The following is a 16,431-nucleotide window of genomic DNA, read 5'->3' as shown; positions in this document are numbered from 1 at the left end:
TAAACCTTGCCGTGGTGGCGGGGCTTTTTACTAAAGAACAACTAAACAGAAAGAATCGAACATGATGAGCGGCCGTCAAAAACAGGAATACATGCAGGGTAATACTTCGGTTAAATCCTTCACTGGTTCCGATTGTCAAGCTCCTAGCGTGGGGACAATGGCCGGTGGATATGTACCTAGGATGTACTATCGGCAAGGCAGAAGGTAACCGTGAAGACTGAAAGGAGAGGCGAGAGCGCCGCTACAAACGACAGTTAAGGCGTGCAATCATAGACGTGCCGAAGAGAAAACGTAGTTCCGGCAGTCCAGAGGGGACTCAAGACGCAACAACGAAAAAGAAAAAGGAGGAAGCACCTCCAAAAAATATGGACAACAGTGCAGAGGATAAACTGAAGCCAGAATGTCAAAAACTGGAGCAAAAGGCATCGAGGAGATCGATAATGGTCATCCGAGTGGTTCAAGGTCGGACGTTTGCCGACGTTTTGGGTAAGCTTCGTAAGAAGGTTGATCCGGACGTTAGCCACACAAAGGTCGTAGTTGCAAAGGCTACAAAAAGTGAAGACCTGCTAATTAAAATCAGAGGCGACTCCAATAAAGAGGCCTTCACAGCGGCAGTTTCCAAAGCGGTGGAAGGCATTGGTAAGGTACAGTCTGTGGATCGAAGGGTAACGCTGGAGATTCTCGACTTGGATTGCCTTACCCAAGTAGAAGAAGTCCAACAAATGTTGGAAAATGTCCTGAAAAAGCCAGGAAGCAGGAAGGTGAAAGTCCTTGAACCAAAACGGCGAGGGATGAAGCTCGCGGTTGTAGTCACCGACCCAAAAGAAGCGAAAAGGCTGCAAAAAGTTGGACGCATAAAGATTGGCTTTATGTCGTGCCCAATTAGGAAGAGAGTAATGGTCACTAGGTGTCATAGATGCCTAGATTATGGACACATAGGAAAAGAATGTACTATTCAAGAGTTATATGTTTCAAGTGCTATGTTTTCAGTATTATATATTTCATTTGTTCTTTTGTAGCAGTGCGAATTATTATTATTATTTTATAATTAAAATAAAATGCGCAGTGCCCATTATCATTATTAGTTTGAAAATATTATTCATTTTTGTATTTGTATTATGAAATTTGTCTTGACATTTTTTTAAAACAATTTTTGGATGCGATTATCAAATTTAGGATTCTTTTTTATCAATTTGGAGCTTTTTTTTGTATTAAAGAAAAGCTTTTTCCGTCGACGCTAGGTTCAGGAATAATCTTAGACACCTTTCTTGGAAGCTTGTGATTAGTTGATAAATTATTTTCAATTTTTTTTAAATTTTTAATTATTCATTAATCCCAAGTAAATTTATTTAATTTATAATGTAAAAAAAAATTAGTGGGCGAAAAAAAACTCATACACTCAGGTGTAATTCAGTAGTAAAGTGATTCGTCCCCTGCAAGTGCCATGTGGCAGGTTATCGTTTCCTCTACAGGAAGTGGGTTGTAAAGGGACGCTAATGGGAGACTCGAAGTCCAACTCCAATGACGAAGGAATATAATTTTCTGAATGAATTTGTCAGGAAGCGTCTGATGTCAACGATACAAATCTTGAGAATAAAAAAAGTATACGATTCACTCACACTCTCGCATACATATTTTTTTCCGACTATATAGTATATTTGAAACAAAGAGAGTGTACACAAAAAAAAAAGATTTTAAAACAAGGCAGAGATGGATCGCACTTTATCTTTTAAACCTGTGGGTGTTTCTTTTAAATTTAACATCCATTTGATGACTAAGTTTTAAGATTTAAAATTCTCTCATCACAATCAGTTTTTTCTTGCCATGAATTAGATTAATGGTTTGGAAAATTTTTTTTTTGCTTCCTAAAAGTTTGAAATTTTTTTTTCGGTTTTTATTCGAAGGTAGAAATTCTTAACAAAATTTTAGATTATTAAGCGGATTTAGAAAAAAAATTCCTAGTTGATTTAACAATCATCTAGGAATTTTTTTTCTAAATTCGCTTTCAATTCACAGAATGATAATAAATTCAAAAAAAGAAAAAACAGCGAAAGGGGACATTTGGTGGCACGTCACGTATATATCTTCGAAAGACCAAATGGCCCCGTCTGTTTAATTTGGCTCCTCTTGTATGCAAAGTCACCACACTTATTTGCATATTTTTCGCAAAAGTTTCATTAACCTCTGACCGCAGTGACCAATTGTATATATATAGGTATATCAGGAAGTTGTCGAGCCGCGAAAAGTAAACTCACCTGCAAGGGGTTATTGAACGCAAATATATGCTCAAGATGCCGTAAATTTGGAATATCCGTGCTATAAATTTTAAAGTGCACGCTCGTATAATTTTACCCGAGAAAAAAGCGCGCACCAAGGCGATAGTAAGATAACAATGTGTCATTTCTTTTTTTCAATATATTTTAAAAAATACGTGCAGAGAAGGAAAAAAAACCAAAAATTCACAATAATTAACAGCCGATTTTAGGTGAGAAAGGCGAGATTAAATTCTTGTTTATTATTTTTTAGTTTTTATTTCATTATTCTTATCGTGAATATGTAAATTTGTTTTCGGAAACAGCACAAATTTAATGGCTTGTACGAATTACAATTATAAATGCAATTACAACGACAATAATAATAATTGTGATAATAAAAATAATAATTGTTATTAGCAATATTATTGAAAATAATAATAATAAAGTAAAATAATAATTTGTTTCGTGAATAATAGTTCTGGTAAAATTCAAATAATTTTAATCGAATTCCTCGAAAAATGTAATTATTCTTAGAAATTTTATTAAAATTCGTCAAAAGAATTCAATATAATAATTAATATAATAATTAGCTAACTAATTAATTAACTAACTAATTAATATATAGTTATAGCTAACTAGCTAATAATAATTATTACCAGCGTTAACAAACAATTCGCGCGCTAAAGAGCGCGGCGAATTTCTTACTTCCTTTTTAAAATAAAATTAGAAATTTTAAAAATAATGGACTTTAGAAATTTTTAATTCAAATTTTTGTTGAAAACACTAAAAAATTCTATTTTGGAGAAAATACAAATAATTGCAGAAATTTAATTGTTTTTAATAGTAATAAAATTCTTCTCATAAAATTCAGTTACGTTCAAAATCTTAAAAAAAATTCTCGTCAAAATACCATTAAATTATTTTCACAAATTTTTCTCATTTCAATGATTTTCAATATCTACTACTTTAATAAAATTTCCCAAAATGAATTCAATTATTTTTAAAAAATTTTAATAAAATACTACACAAACATTTAATTATTTTCATAGATAATAAAAATTTTACAGGAATTCTATTATTTACAAATTTGTTTTATAAATATTTTTTCAATAATTCAATTATTTTCATAAAAAATTAAATTTTTTTATGAATTTAATTATTTAAAAAAAATAATTAAAAATTCTAGAAAATAATAATTAAATTGAAATTATGAAAATAATTTTGAATATAATTTTAAATGTCTTAATTCCTGTGGAAAAATAATAATAATTAAATATTTATTAAAAAAAGAAGTTATTGATGTTTTCGAATAATTTTCAATTAAAGAAATTGGTAAATAAATCTAATATGTAGAACATTTTTTAACTAACATTTTTTCTTTTATTTAAAAAAAATTTTTAAAGTTTCAATATAATTTTCAATTAAAATTTATAATTGACAAATAGAATTTGTTGTTTTCTATTTCAAATTTTTTTAAATTATTTTTTTAATTTTTAATTAAGAAGAATTAATATGAATTTGTTGTTTTCTATTTAAAATTTTTTTAAATTATTTTTTTAATTTTTAATTAAGAAGAATTAATATGAATTTGTTGTTTTCTATTTAAAATTTTTTTAAATTATTTTTTTAATTTTTAAAAATTTTTTCAAAATACGAAAGCTTTTGAATAATAAAGCTTAACTGTTAATAGAAAGCCACGCTAGTCAAGAATTCGATGTAGAAAAAGTGAATTTACAATTTACAAAACACCTGGATTGTAAATCACGAAATTATTGAGTCGGAGATTTTAAATTACTTGGAGAGTCAAAGTGTGTGAAAGTCTAGCAATTTAAATGTTTTGCCATATTATAAAAGAGAATAATTGTGCAGAGGAATTTTGTTTTTTCAAAACATTTTTTTCTTTTTATATTTGCACTGATGTGAAAATAATACAGTATAACCTCTGGCGCTTGGGTTTAAAATTTTGCCTTTAACTTTTCCTGTTTTCTAAATTTGAATTTAAATAAAGAATTAATCGAATGCGATCGGAAATAAATTTAAGTTACTAATAATTATAAAAATTTATAATAATTAAATTTAAATCAAAAAAATTAATCGAATGCGATCGGAAGTTAATTTTAGTTTCTAATAATTACAAAATTTTTGATCAAATGCCATCGGAAGTAAATATCAGTTACTAATAATTACAAAAATTAATAATAACTAAATTTAAACAAAAAAAATTAATCGAATGCCATCGAAAGTAAATTTCAGTTACTAATAATTATAAAAATTATAATTACATTCTTTACAAAAAATATATAATTAGATTTGTTATAAAATAATTATATAATTACATTCATAATACAATTATAAAATTACATTTATCACAAAAATAATTATATACCTTTATTATGAACTAATTATATAATTACATTTATTAAAAACTAAAAATTACCCGCACAGGTACAAATAATAATCGTATTAGAGATTAATGAACAGGACCCTTTCTTTAATTATCATCTAAAAGAAGAAGAACAAAGGTTTCTTTATATATATATTCTTTCGGAATTCTCAAAAATTAGTAGCTTGAAAGACAACCCTTTCGAAAAATCACCCCCTGTTTCCTGTGGTCTTCACAACTGCCTATCTCACTAATGGACTGAACAAGTTCCTTGAAAATTTTGCCCGATCATTATTAAATGATTGTTTCAACGTATATAATCGAGCGCGAGTGTAAAAGATAATACTGTACCAATGACTCGTAAAATGTTCATCTTTTCTTTTTTCAAAAAATTTCTTTACAATTTCAAATTAATCTCCAAACGATTTTTAAATATTCTCTTTTATTTATTTTAAAATCAAATAATAATATCATATTATTTTATAAAAATAATAATAGCAAAGCAATAATAATAATAGTATTATTATTATTTTTTTATTTATTTATAAATGGGGCGAGCCCTTTCGTACATATAGCACGAATATTTAATATATTATTATTATTATTTTGGTATTATCGTATTATTTTGCAATAATAATTCTACTATCGCCCATATGCACACGTACGACAATTAATTGAAAAATTAATTTCCATTTACTTTATGTCCCACGATAAATTTCTCAACACTGGAAATATATAAAATATATATACGAATTATAAATAAAAACGTATATTATAAATACGTATAATATAATAAAAAACAAAGTTAATAAAGTCAATAAAATATTCAAACTAATGATGGCAATCAAAAAGACAGTTTTAAATATAAATCGGGTGAAAAAAAGTTGACACAAAGTGAGAGCATATATATATATATATAGTTCTTTTCGTGTATATATGATAAGAGAGCGAAAAATAAAAAGGGGGTCAAAATTGATGCCTATAAAATCGCAAGTGGTTATTAATGTGGCATAAGTGTGAACCAGATTTTACGAAAGTTTATTGGGTTCCAAAAAACCAGTTTTGAATCTCCGATTACTTGAATATGTTTCACGTATGGAATAACGCGCTTTGCTCGCGAGTATCATAAGTTTCCGTGGCATATTCTCTCTCTCTCTTGAATGTTGCAACGCGCACTCATGCAAATTATCGCACAACTGAGTGTTTGTGTGTGTGAGCACATACGGATGCATGTCTCGGATTTCGCTTGGGAATGAGCAAAATTCCTTGTTACGACTACTCGACGAAGGTTTATGTATATCTACCTGTAAAGTGTTCTCAGACTCTCGAAAACCCCGCAAACTACTCATGTGGTATCAAATACTTCTACACGTACTAGAAGCGTCTCAATATCCAACGACTGTCTTGCATTTCATTCATGGAAAAGTTATCGATATATATATTGTGTATTACAAATTATTTTATATGCAGTGAAAGAAAGGATTATTTGATTCAAATAAGCGATTATTTACTTGTCTGTTATCGAATGAATAAATATTTATTTTAATCAAATGATTTTTATTTATCATGTAATTATTTGAATTTAGCAAATAAAATATTAAAAATATTTCGTCTGACTATAAATCTCTATTACTACTAATAACAAAAGAAAAAAAGAATATTTCGTCTGACTATAAATCACTATTACTACTAATACCAAACTTTAAAAAATATGTTGTCTGACTATAAATCACTATTACTACTGATACCAAAATTAAAAAATTTATGTTGTCTGACTATAAATCACCATTACTACTAATACGAAAATTTAAAAAATATTTCGTCTGACTATAAATCACTATTACTACTGATACCAAAATTAAAAAATTTATGTTGTCTGACTATAAATCACCATTACTACTAATACGAAAATTTAAAAAATATTTCGTCTGACTATAAATCACTATTACTACTAATAACAAAAGAAAAAAGAATACTTCGTCTGACTATAAATCACTATTACTACTGATACAAAAATTAAAAAATATATGTTGTCTGACTATAAATCATCATTACTACTGATACAAAAATTTAAAAAATATTTCGTCTAACTATAAATCACTATTACCACAAATAACAAAAGAAGAAAGAATATTTCGTCTGACTATAAATCACTTTTTCTACTACTTTGAAAATTAAAAAGAATATTTTGTCTTACTATAAATCACTATTACTACTGATACCAAAAGAAAAAAAGAATATTTCGTCTGACTATAAGTAATTATTACTACTGATACTAAAAGGAAAAAAAGAATATTTCATCTGACTGTAAATTACTTTTACTACTGCTACTAAAAGTAAATTTATTATTTTGTCTGACTATAAATCACTATTACTACTGATACAAAAATTAAATAGAATATCGTGTCTGACTATATATACCTATTACTACTGACATTAAAATAAAAAAAGAATATTACGTCTGAATATAAACTACAATTACTACTGGCACCAAAATTAAATAGAATATTTTTTATGACTATGACCCATTATTACTACGGGTACTAAAATAAAAAAAATATTTCGTCTGACTATAAATCACTTTTTCTACTGCTACCAAAATTAAATAGAATATTTTGTCTGACTATAATTAACTATAACTACTGGTACCAATATTAAATAGAATATTTCGTCTTACTATAAATCACTTTTCCTACTGCTAGAAATATAAAAAATAATTCTTCGTCTTAGTGAAAATTCCTTTTACTACTACACCTAAAAGTGTCAATTATTGTTTATTGAACATTTTTTAAAATAATTTTTCATATAATAATTGAATTCTTCAAAATCTTTTTTAACTTTATGGAAAATACCAAAATGAAGCTGAATATTTTGTCTGACTCTAAGTAACTATTACTACTGATACCAAAATAAAGAAAGAATATTTTGTCTGGGTATAAATCACTTTTACCACTGCTACCAAAATTAATTAGAATATTTTGTCTTCTGACTATAAATCACTGCAACTACTGACACAAAAATAAAAAAATAAATTCGTCTGACTAAAAATCGGTTTAACTACTGAAGCTAAAGAAAATAAATATATTAAAAATATTATAAAATAAAATAAATAAATAAAAAAAAATTTATTTTATTTTAAATTTAATTTAAATTTATTTTAGAAATAAATATCTAAAAATATTAAAGAGACCTAAATTGGGTGTAAATCAAAATTGCAAATTTAGTTGGTCTGACTGAAACTGACACTTTCTACTAATTTAAAATTTATAGATAAATAATTTCTGTCTGACTGTAAATCACTTTTACTACTGATATTAAAATCAGAATAAATATTTTATTAATGTTTTCAAATGGTCCTTAATAAAAAATCTGTAATTTATGTTGTGTTTGGCAAAATTCATTTTCGACTACTGAACGTTAAAATTTGAAAACTAGCCTGACTAAAACTTTCCTCCCCTACTTATTAAAAAAATCATAAAAATTTGTCTAGTTTTACTAATTATTTTCGTACTTTAAATTACAAGAAATTGTTTTACTCTATTGAAACTCCGTTACTATTGAAACTAAAATAGTTTTAGTAACATAATAGTCCAAATAGTCAAAAAAATAATAAACTATTAACTATTAAACTAATAAATAATAAATAATTTTTTTTTTGTAAAAAAATTAGCAAATAATAGTGGGAAAAATAGTAAAGAATAGTAAAACTAGTAGGGAATAGTAAAAATTAGTAAAACAGTAAAAAAAAGAAAGAGTAAAAAGTAGGAAAACATTAAAAAAATACTAAAGAATAGTAAAAAATTGTAAATTAGTAAAAAAAATAATAAAGAATAGTAGAAAGTAGTAATCAGTTAAAAAATACTAAAAAATAGTAAAAAAAACTTGAAAAATAGTAAAAGAAACAGTCAAAAAAATTTAAAAATTTAAAAGCAATAGTAAGGATTAGTAACAAAATAGAAAAGAGTATAAAAATGAGGAAAACAGCAAAAAAAAGTAATAAACATTACAAAAATAAAAAATAGTAAACAAAATTGTAAAAAATTATTAAAATTTAAAAATTAAAAAAGTTTTTAAAATGAGTTTAAAAAATTATTTCCTCTGCCCATAATAGTCTCCTCACCACACCTACAAAGAATACTCGACAATTCGTACCAAAAAAAAAAAATTGTTACTCTCGCACAACGAACTGAATTTCTACTTGAAATCACATTCACTACAAACTTTAAGATACTGCATTGTTCCTGGTTTCTGTTCCCAACAACTTTCCCGCTTTATTCGGATAAACTTTTGCGCAGTTCTTTTTTTTTCTAACTTAGTTGGCAAGCTCCATAATTTCTTTCTTTTCATAGCACCACCTCTTTGGTGGTCATTGAGGGAGTTTCTTACTCCACCCAAACCTAGTTTCCATAAATCACAAACCTCACGTATATGTTTCTTTCTTACTTTTTTTATACTTTTACTCTCTTTTCTCTGTCACGCCTAGTGCACCCGTGTTGGCAACTTTTTTTCGTCTCTTTCCTTATCTTGCCTGTTTTTTTTTTTTTTTTTTTTTTTTTTTTTTTTTTTTTTTTAATCGCGTCTTTACAGTGAGGCTACACACCACTTCGTTATAAACTTCTTTCTATACAGCTTCAGTGTTTTGTTTTATCTTCTTTTTTAGCTTCAGTTGTTTTATTCTTTTTTTTAGTTTCAGTCTGTTTTATTTTGTTTTTTTAATCTCTTTTTATCCTCTTTTAGTTAGTTTTGTAAATTTTTAGTATTTATAATTTTTTCTAGGAGTTTTAATCTCTTCTAGGGTTTCCACAAATTTTTCTTTATAAAATTCAACGATTTTTCAATGATTTCCAGGTAAAAATGATAAAATTTTCATGACACATTAAAACAAAATTTTTGTCAGTTAAGTTAAGTTAATAACATGAAAAAATTTTTTTGTCAGTAAAATTAAGAAAATTAAGACTTTTTCAACTTATTTTCAAAAATTGCGACTTTTTCGACTTTTCTTCCAAACATTGCAGCAAAATAACACAATTTTTAGTAAAAAAAAGTGCAACTTATTTTGATTTTTTTAATGCAAAAAATAACTAAAAACAAGTATTTCAAAAATTGTTTTTGAATAGTTCAAATTTTGTTAAAATTTAATTGAAAATAATTTGTTTATTTTAAGTATTTTGCTACAATTTTTAAAAATCAACTTTTGAAGAATTTTAATTGCAAATTTTGAAAATAATTGAATTATCAAAAATTTTAATAAAAAATCTTTAAAAGTAAATTTAATAATAAAAATAAGCATCAAATTTTTTAAAATTCAATATTTTTAATATTTTCACTTACCTACACATTTCCAAAAATAATAAAATTTTAGAATTATTTTTGACATTTTAGAGAAAACAATAATGTTCAAAAATTTTAATTAAAATTCATAAAAAAATTCATTAGTTTTTTTAAATTATACAAAAATTCTTAATCAAGAAATAGAATTATTTTCGAAAAATTACATTAATAAATTATTTTTAAAAACTAATCATTAGAATTGTTTTGTGATAATTTTTTAAGATTCAAAATTTACTTTTTGGACTTATTAAAATTTTTGAGAAATCATGGTTCTGTTTATAATTAAAATTCTTAAAAAATTTTATCATTTTTATTTATACTTTTCGAAAATTCAATTATTTTTAAAAGATTTCACCAAATTTTAATTGTTTGGAAATTTTTCAAAATTGAAAAACTATTATCGTTTAAAAATTGTAATTTTACTTACACTTTCATTTTCACTTAAAAAGATTTTTATTTTTATAAAATTCTATTTCTACTTACTCTTTCATTTTAACTTTATACGATTTTTAGTTTTATTTTCACTTCTATCTTCACTTTAATAAATTTAAAATTTTTCTTTTATAAATTTTTATTTATACTTACGTTTTCACTTTTAATTTGCTAGATTTTTATTTTCATTTTGCCAAATTTTTATTTTCACATTGGTAAATTTTTATTTCAACTTCTTGTTTGAGAAATTTTTATTTTTACTTTCCATCCTAGTTTATTTAAAAGTGAAAGAGAAAATAAAAATTTGTCAAAGTGAAAATGAAATTAAAAATAAAATTCTATGTAAGTAAAAATAAAATTGACTATAAAAATCTATGAGCGAAAGTGAAAATGTAATTCAAAGTAAAAATGAAAATATGAAGCTATCAAAGTGAAAGTGAAAATGTAAGTCAAAGTAAAACGAAAATTACACAATTGACCCGCAGTTTTATTTTTTCCCCTTCTTATATTTTTAAAAATACTTTCCGAAACTGTACCATCCAAAAAAATATTCCATCTTCAAATAACAAAAATAATTATTTTTAAAATATCCTCATAATGTGAATAATTATTTTTTCTCTACATTGATATATAAAAAGCTGTGATTATTATACTTTCTCTCGAGAAATAATTCGCAGGAATGGAATATATTTATCTTGTTGAAATTTAAAACTTCCTCATTAGAGTTTTTTATCCCCTTTTTTTCTCTCTCTCTCTCTCTCTCTCTCTGTCTCATTTCTTTTTTTTCCATGTAAAAGAGCCTCAATAGCTATGAAAGAGAACTTTACCGATGTACATGCATATGTCGTCGTCAACGTTAAAAGCCAAAGGATTCTTTTTTTCTTTTTTTTTTAATCAGCAAATGGCAGAAATGTAATAACCGTTAATAATCAACGTCAGCCGGAATCGAGAGCTGCTAAGTGCATAATATGGGTTCTTTCTCTTCGGATATTATATAGCCGAGCTATATATCTTTAATCGCATATGAAACGGATTATATGACTGATTAGTTTCAAAAAAAAAGGGAATGCTATGGCGCACATACAAATTATTCAATTATTTAAATGATATGTACTTTCCAAGAAACTAACTTAAACATTTTATTGATAATAAATTTAATTTTTTAAATTAAAGAAGTAAGTGAACCGCATGTTGTAAAACACTTTTTCATACTAAAACAGTAATAAAATATAATTTTTGATCATCTCTTTACTGAACAATATAAATTTTGACACACAATACCAATTTCTCTATATAGTTTATAGTTTTCCTTTTTTTTCTTTTGAAGAAATTACTATACTTTTGTATTCAAGGTGTGGCGAATATAAATATTATAAGTGTGGGGTAATTTGTTCCGAACACTTTTCAAGTTTGTATTTATAAAAAAAAAAAGAGAAAAGAATGCTTTATAATTTCTTTTGATAAAAAAATTACAGATTTATAATTTTTTTATTTGTAGTGTTAATAACGAACGAATAGATGAATTATTTCCTGTATTCAATGGCAAGAATGACATAAAGTCGTACAAACGATTTGAATTTTCGTTGTTTTTGTTTTTTTTTTTTTAAAAGAGATACGATCAGTTTTTGGTTGCCTCGGGCTTTTTATGACCAATTGCAAATCTCGTGAAGTAATGAACGTGCGTACAACATGCCACGCCCACGTAAAATACACGAGAGCATTAGCGTTACAACTGGACCGGTGCTACAAGTACAACAACGTTATATTTACGAGTGATCCAAAATAATGTACTTTTGAGTCGCAACTATTCGAGAAATGCAACAGGGATGTTACAAAATAATTTTATTTTATTTTTCTCAGCGACTTTTACCAATATTTTTTTGCAAATAGTATAAAAATAACAAAAAACAAATATTTTTTTAGTTATTTTGTTATTAGTACCTAGTAAAAGTAATTTTAGCTAGACAATTACTAAATTTGATGTTTTAATAATTATAAAGACAATCTGTGGCTGTATTTTTAGTCGCAGTAGTAAAAGTAATTTTTAGTCAGACAAAGAATTGGTCAGGCAGATTAAATTTTTATTTATTTTATACAATATACAATTAGTTCAAAAGAAATCTGTTTAAACTGATATTTTCAATTAGTAGTTAAAGCGATTTTTAGTCAGACAAAATATATATTTTTATTTTGTTGACAGTAGATAAAATGATTTTTAGTGAGACGAAATAGTATATTCCATTTTGGAACCAGTAGTAATAGTAATTCTTAGACAGTCGAAACATTCTATTTTATTTTGGCAGCAGTAGAAAAAGTTATTTGAAATCAGGCAAAATAATAAATTTAATTTTAGTAGCAGTAGTAAATGTAATTTACAGTCAGACGGAATATTCTTTTTTCCCTTTTAGTATCAGTAGTAATAGTTATTCATAGTCAGACAAAATTTCCTTTTTTTCTTTTAGTACCAGTAGTAATAATGATTTATAGTCAGACAAAATATTCTATTTAATTTTGTTAGCAGTAGTAATTGTTATTTACAGTCAGACGAAATATTTAATTCAATTTTGGAAGTAGTAGAAAAAGTGAGTTATAGTAAGACGAAATATTCTTTTTCCTTTTGGTACTAGTAGCAATAGTTACTTATAGTCAGACAAAATATTCTGTTTAATTTTGGTAGCAATTTTTTTAAAAAAATCGATTTAAAAATGGATTTCAGTTAAAATTTTAAATTATAATTCAATACTAAAAGCATTAGAGCGTGAATTGATTGTTTTTTAAATTACTTAAAGTTTTTATTTTCTAATATATATTTAATTAAAGAATTTATGAATTAAAAAAATTTTGTAAAATTGAATTTTTAATTAATTATTATTAGAAAATTCTACGAGAATTAAATTACTTAAATACAAAAATAAATAATTTATTGACTAGTTGAATATCTCTTAGAATTCAATTTTTATGAAGAATTTTATTAACAGCCTTTTTAAAAAAATTGATTTCTTCTAAGGAAGTTAATTAAAATTTTACTGAAATTAATTGAATTAAAAAATTTCATTAAAATTTTTGAAAATAATTGAAAACTTTTGCTATATATAAAGATAATTCAATTCTTGACGAGGTATACGTTAAAATTATTAAAAATAAATGAATTTCTACGAAGAATTTTATTAATTTTAAAAATTAATAATAATAATAATAATAAATATATTATTAACTCATTAATAATTGAATTTTTGGGATGAATATTGTTATTTTTGAAAATAATTGAATTTTGCAAACAATTTTAAATGCAAAAGAAAAAGTGACTTATGATCAGTCAAAATATTCTATTTGATTTTGGAAGTAGTAGAAAAAGTGTTTTATTGTCAAACAAAGTATGTATCAGACGAAATATTCTTTTTTTCCTTTTGGTACTAGTAGCAATAGTTATTTATAGTCAGACAAAATATTCTGTTTAATTTGGGTAGAAGTAGTAAAAGTGATTTATAGTCAGACGAATTATTCTTTTTTTTCTTTTAGTATCATTAGTAATAGTTATGGGAATAAATATTCACAGAAGAAATATTTATTTTTATTTTGGTACCAGTAGTAATAGTTATTTACAGTCAGCCGAAATATTGTATTTAATTTCAGTACTAGTAGTCATAGTTATTTATAGACAGACGTAATAGTTTGATTGATTTTGTCACCAATAGCAATAATTGTATATATTCAGACAAAATATTTCTATTCAATTTTGGTATCAGTAGTAATAGTGATTTATAACCAGACAAAATAATAAATTTACTTTTAGTAGCAGTAGTAAAATTAATTTACAGCCAGACGAAATATTCTTTTTTTACTTTTGGTATCAGTAGTAATAGTTAATTATTGTCAGACGAAATGTTCTTTTTTTATTTTGATACCAGTAATAATTTATAGACAGACGAAATTTTCTTTTTTTCTTTCGGTACCAGTAATAATAGTTAATTATAGTCAGATAGAATGTTATATTTAATTTTGGTACCAGTAGTAATAGATATTTATAGTCAGACGAAATATTTTTTAAACTTTTGTATGAGTAGTAATAGTTATTTATAGTCAGACGTAATATTTTGTTTGATTATTTTACCAGTAGTAATTGTTATTTATATTTAGACAAAATTTTCTATTGAATTTTGGAATCAGTAGTAATAGTGATTTATAGTCAGACAAAATAATCAATTTACTTTTTAACAGTAGTAAAAGTGATTTATAATCAGACAAAATATTTTTTCCGTTTGCTATCAGTAGTAATAGTAATTTATAGTCAGACAAAATATTTGATTCAATTTTATAATTAGTAGATAAACTGATTTATAGTCAGACGTAATAGACTTTTTACTTTTGGTGACAGTAGTAATAGCAAATTATAGTCAGACAAAATACTCTACTTAATTTTGCTACCAGTAGTAATAGGTATTTAGATGTAGACGATATATTCTACTTGATTTTGGTACCAGTAGAAATAGTTATTTACAATCAGACGAAATAGTCTACCTAATTTTTTTATCAGTAGTAAAATTACTACATTGTCAGACAAAAATTTTTGAATCTATTAAATTTGTAATTAGTAGTAAGTGTCAGTTTTGGTCAGACAGATTGAATTTTTAGTAATTTTGATATCAGAAAAAAATTTCAGTTAAGTCCGACTTTTTGCATCAGTAGTACAATCCATTTTCAGTCAGACAGTAATTTTCTACTTATTTTTCTTTTAGTAAATTTTACTAAATTCTATATCAGTACTATCAGTAGTAAATTTAATTTCCAAAACAAATTTCCCCCAGTTCAATAATATAATTCCCTTCTTCATATAACAGTACACACATATGCATTATAATGAAAGGGCAAGTACACGATGTGTGTTATGTACCTGAATATATTTATATATGAAATTGAGAATACTTTTAAACATACAATCATATTACATACACCTGACAATTTGAAATAAGGGATTGCACATATCGATGTCTATAAATTCACGATAATGATAGTCCTGTAAGGTGCAAGGAAAGTCGTTACGATTGAATATTTCCTGCCACACAATATAAAGAGAGAGTCGAATTTCGACTCGATGATGAGAGGATGGTGGTGATGCGAGGAATAAACCACAAAATCGATACACACTCAAATCGCCAAGGGTAATCGAAGAATATCGGGGGATGGCCTCTTAAAGTCGCTCACTTTTTCGCTCCGTGCACACTCGCAATCTCAGACGTAATAAAACTACAGTAGAGAAGAATAGAAACCGATTGTAACCATCGTGGAAAAGTTGCCAACTTTTAAACTCTCGACGACAGCTTTTATTCTCTCCACATTGTGTTCCAATAGTTTGCCTTTACTTTAGAGAGAGAAAAAAAATTTTCTTTTTTTTTTTTTTTTGCTGGTGTGTAAAAATTTTGCTGAATTGGAGAAATAATTCTTAGGGGGAAAAAATCCAATCGATTTATTTTTTCACCACAAATTCTTTTGAAATTCAATAACTTATAAGAATATTATTATAAACACGAAAAATTCAATCACTCTGCACTGAAAAAAAATTTATTTGATTCAAATAACCGAGTAATTGACTATTATCAATTAAATATTTATTTGAATCAAATAATAAATATTGGAGTCAATTAAATGGTATTTGAACCAATAATTTTAGTATTTGAAGCAAATACCACTTAATTGACTCTAATAAATATTATTTGATTCAATTAAATATTTAATTGATAATAGTCAATTAATCGGTTATTTGAAACAAATAAATTTTTTTTTCAGTGTGAATATTCGACTGGGAGTGATCGATTTCTTCATGTTTTTATAATAATTTAACATGACCCAACGACAAAATTATTATTTTATATAAGAATATTGTTACTCTAACTTCTTCGAAATTATTTTTCTCATTTCAATTAAATGATTATTTTCTTAAATTTTTAACTAAAATTCTTCTTTAAATTTATTATTACTTAAAAGTACGAAAAATTTAGATTTCCAAAGATTTGAATTTAAAACATTTTCAAA

At 25.3% G+C, this 16,431-nt stretch overlaps 2 protein-coding genes across 6 annotated transcripts in view; one reads left to right on the top strand and one right to left on the bottom strand.

Annotated features, from left to right (window-relative positions):
* Nucleotides 1–16,431, bottom strand: part of LOC122499489 — a 405,956-nt gene that overhangs the window by 164,413 nt on the left and 225,112 nt on the right. The gene's annotated exons all lie outside the window — the stretch shown is intronic.
* The window catches only part of LOC122499490, a 126,107-nt gene that overhangs the window by 1,806 nt on the left and 107,870 nt on the right, over nucleotides 1–16,431 (top strand). The gene's annotated exons all lie outside the window — the stretch shown is intronic.

This window comes from Leptopilina heterotoma, unplaced genomic scaffold (assembly GCF_015476425.1).
Source record: "Leptopilina heterotoma isolate Lh14 unplaced genomic scaffold, ASM1547642v1 Lhet_168, whole genome shotgun sequence".
NCBI lineage: Eukaryota > Metazoa > Arthropoda > Insecta > Hymenoptera > Figitidae > Leptopilina > Leptopilina heterotoma.
This window is presented reverse-complemented; position numbering and strand designations above follow the sequence as displayed.